This window comes from Bremia lactucae, linkage group LG3, assembly GCF_004359215.1.
Source record: "Bremia lactucae strain SF5 linkage group LG3, whole genome shotgun sequence".
Lineage (NCBI taxonomy): Eukaryota > Oomycota > Peronosporomycetes > Peronosporales > Peronosporaceae > Bremia > Bremia lactucae.
The window spans coordinates 5942182-5946844 of record NC_090612.1 but is presented as its reverse complement, the minus strand read 5'-3'; positions in this window follow the sequence as shown (position 1 = coordinate 5946844).

Below are 4663 nucleotides of genomic sequence, written 5' to 3'. Positions count from 1 at the left end.
CCATGTGCATCACATACACAAGGGTTGTTCACAAATGTGAACCACACCCGACTGCTGGGTCTGATTACTTTAATTTAGTAATTGACCATCCCCTTAAGCACACAAAGTGTACTTAACGGGGACTGTGTAACATAAGGGCAACTTAAGCCCGTTACACCAGGGGTCGCAATATATCGTTTGATATTAACATTATAACGTCAGTAATAAAGAAGATCGTCACGTAGGAACTTAATTATGTTCGAGCAGTTTCAATTTTATCCTATATTAAGCCTTCTTGGTATCGACCTTTAGTAACTAAGAGCCGTTTTTTTTTTTAGCTGCTAGAATTTTTCCCTTCACGTCGTGTACGTGAAGCATTTGGAGGCACCTCACCACAATTGTCTTTAGTGTTTGAAGCAATATTAGCGAAAGGTGCCCCGTTACAACTCGGTTTCTTATCTTATTCTATTACTTGAATAGATAAGCAATGACTTTATATGATTACAAGCCTAAACTGTGCGACGCTCCGGAATATTTTCTACAGTGATGAGCTGAGTTCACTGATATTCGTCAGACGCTTGATAGAAGTTTGTAGAGCAATTTGATTGTGTAAGAGCGAGGCTTTGCAAGACTGCGTTTGTAACGGGCTTAAGTCGCCCTAATGTTACACAGTCCCCGTTAAGTACATTTGGTGTACTTAAGGGGATGGTCAATTACTAAATAATAGTACTTTGACCCAGCACTCGGGCGTAGTGGACATTTGTGACCAACCCTTGTGTATGTGATGCACATGGGTGCATTCACACTAGGAGAGATGACACCTAGCATCATCCGTGATGACGGCTAGCAAAAAAAAAGAACCAGTTGCGTCAAAATTCGTCCTACACGGCCCTATGATCATCCTGTAAACGCTGAAACAGAAGCTGACAGACGTGGTGGTAGCGATGGAGCCTGCCGATGGGAACAATGATAAAGTGATTCGCAACCAATAATTCTCCGGCCCCCTTTCCAGTCCAACGCCGAATAATAGGCTTTAACGTGCTCGAGCTGTGGGACAATCCAAAAAATGCGCGTGACGTTCTCTTTTCATCCTTTGCAGTGATCGAATTTTATGCAGCTATTGTCGACGGACCAGCCGGCATGATATAGATTTAGCTGGTTAGTCGCTATCCGGTAAGAGGTCCATACTTGATACTCTGTGAGGCTATTCGCGTGATACCAGACTTGTGAGGTCATTTTATGTGTTACTGCCGCAAGCCATTGATCCGCCTGCATCTGCCCTTCTAAGCGGGCTAAAAATATCTGTAGTGCTGGACAAAGCTGACGCTTTTTATATTGAAACGGCTGCCGTAGGACCGCTGTCCATAACTTGACATTGTCTACCGACTCCGACACACTCCAAAGGGAATCGATGGAGAGACGGATGAGCAAGAAGAACCAGTCAACATGATATCTTACGTATCCAGGAAGCGTACTCGCTCTCGGAAGAACAGCGTAAGGCCGACATATTGCCCTGCACAAACCATTGGAGTCCGTTTTCCCGAGCAAAAGTTTGATTGGGGTGCTACAGGAAAGGCTAGGTCCTGGGATGTCCTAAAAACGAATTGTTGTAAATTCGAGTCCACCAATATGTTCGCCTAAGAGGCGGCGGGTGCTGTAAGGTCAGTCCCGGCTCATTCCGCCTCTCTCCGATATCAATATTTTGTGAGGTGAGCAGATCATGGTTGCCCATTGCCGTAGTTTGGGATGCATATGTCTTGATGAGAGAAAGGCCACGTATCTGACACGGCAGGACCCTGACAATTTTGCGCGCTTAAGAGGCTTGCCTTGGGGATCTAGAATCCAAAGATTGTCGATTCAGTAGAACAGAACCCAGAATCTAGTAAAAGCCCGCTCCCTTGGATCCTGAGCACCTGGAGCGTCCGGAAATTATTATATGTAAGACATGACCCGCTCTTGGCCTCCCCACCAGCCTCCCGCGTATTTGTAAATTTTTAAAAAAATTACTTTAAAAGGTGAAAGTCCTGTAAAATAGTAATAAGTATTCTTATAGTAGATCTTCCTTCTATTATCAACGTATTTTATCACTCCAATAGAAATTCGTCTAGAACGACTTGTATAATTCTCCACCATTTGGGCGCGAAGCAACAGATCCTTCTCGGGTTAAGGCGCAAGAAATCTTTCAAATTCTGCACCAGGTAATCCCGCGGAGGCCATTACACCAACGCACACTCAATTGCTTCGATCGGTTGCTGCGCTGGGACTAATGCAGATATGAAGCGAGCACGCAAGAATGTACAACCGGCGCAAATACGTACAACTGCGCCATGCCAAGTGTTCTGTACCTGCGTGAGCCAAATCAGCGCATGCTTTGTTTGTTGGGTCTTGATGAACACGTCAAAAGAAGCGAGCCCCACTCCACCCGCCTGCTTCGGCGTGACTAGAAGGCCTGGATTAATTTTGTGCCTCCTGACATCGGTCGCGGAGGCATGTAGCCACACAAATTGCTTATACAGCTTGGTAAACTACGTCCTCGATTAATCCGGAATGTCGAAGACCGCAGCTGTGAACAGAACGGCCGGCAGGATGATGGCATTGAGAATCACCACCACCTGTTGCACTCTGGCCACGATCTCTAATGCCGTTAGAAGCCGTCTCTAGACCCGACGAAGACGCAGTGCCCTTTTTCGATTAACCATATCCCCTGTGTCGACGTTGCACCCCAAGTAAGGAATGGTCTTAATCGGAGGCAGCATTGATATATCATGAAATTGCCAAGTCGAATAGTTGTATTAACAAAAGCCAGCTTGCTTTTTGTCAGTTGTGCGTGGGGACCGGAAAAGTTCCCCAAAGCGAGTGACAAGTCGGAAGGCTGGCTCGAGTCAATCTGCCCGCTGTAGAAAAAGTCGAGCCGTCGACGAAAGCAAGAAAAAACTATGCTTAATGGCGGCGTCCTCTAGTACTGTTAGCCCGCTTATACCTGAATCCTGTCGAAAAGCGACCCAGTAATTCTTCGACGTGTAAAACAGTAACGGTGCCAAGGCACAACCTTGTCGGACCCCCGACTCGACAGGAAGAAGGTCTGATTGTTCTCCATTAACGGCAACCCGTGCTGTCCCTGTATGCATGCGCTGAATGAGCCGGTCAAACTGTACATCAACGTGAAACTCTCGAAGGGTTTCATACAGAAACTCCTTATCCACAGTATCATTCGCGTTGCAACAAAAATCAGTAAAAGGATAGCGTGGCTAGAGCTAGCCGATTGGTCGACGTCCATGTAAAACGGCGAGATTCGGGAAGCATTATCATTCTTAGCTTTTGCATTTGCCTATCGCGAATAAATCCTTGCTGCGAATCCCCACTCATTATTGCAGGACAAGCCGTAAACGCGTGACCAAAACCTGGCATAGCAGCGAGCCATCATATGCCGCGCTTGCAGCATTTAAAGCAGACTACATCTGCATTGCCCAACTCCATGGGAGTGGCATCTGTCCTCTCGGCCTCATGGCTTATACCAAGATGTCGCCGAGGCACTGTTGTAGGATTGCTCTTCAACTAAGGCAATTTTGATTGCCTCTTCCATTGTCGACGGCACCTTTCTGAAAAGGGCCTGTCGCGATGGGCCATGCCGTAGTCCGTTCATTAGCGTGGGCACCCTAATGTACGTCGGACCCACGGTAATGGTCGCCGACAGCGAGCGCATCTCCTGCACATACTCTTGCAGAGATCGATTCACTGTCGCGCTCCAAAGAACCGCGCCTGAAGCAAAAGTTCGTTGTTCGGCGGCTGGTATACATGGCGCAAATCTTTGTTTTAAGAATCGCCCATGTAGGGAACGCCTCAACGTCCGCCATAAGCGCCGATTAAGCCCACTCTGAGGCTTTACCGCGCAGGAGCGCCATGGCCTACGACACCATCCGGCTGTCGTCCTCGATGAGCTGCGCTTCACCGCATTCCTTCACGTCTAACAGCCGGTGGATAATCGTGTATGCTGCAGTTCCATCGAACTTGGGCGGGTCCATTCGGACTCGCCTGATGCAGCCGGGCAGAGAGCATCTCAACAGTCCTTTTGATAGCCTCGCTCCGAGTGTAACGGGGCACTGCGACTTGTACTGTTTCAGTACAAGTCCACTTCACACTGCTTCAGTTGTGAGTGGTGCCTTTCGTTAGGTGACGTACACTGTACGTATAGAGGAAGACTTCTCTTAAGACAAGTTAACTTAAGAGGGTAAAATGAAAACTGTTTTAGTATAGTTAAGTGTATCTTAATCTATCTTTGTAAATACTGACTTAACTATAAAATTATACTAAACATGTAAATGAATTCTTATCTATCTTATCTTGTAACTCTCTTTGATTACTTCTACAGCTGATTAGTCTGCGGAATAAATAGACATAATGGTCTATACCTATTTATGGATAAGAATTCAGGATATTACTATATAAAGTAATATCCTCCAAATATTATCTACCTTTTAGATAATATATTAATTAACAACCTTTAAGTGTTAATTTCATGTAACGATACACCCCGTTACATCACCCCTCCCTTAAACGACAATCACTCTGAATGTCATTAGATGGAGTGGTCGCTAAATGACCACTTAATTTTTAAAATGTTTTTGATTGGTCAGATCCATCATTTTAAATTCCATCGCATGAAGGAACAATTCATGCGGGGTGA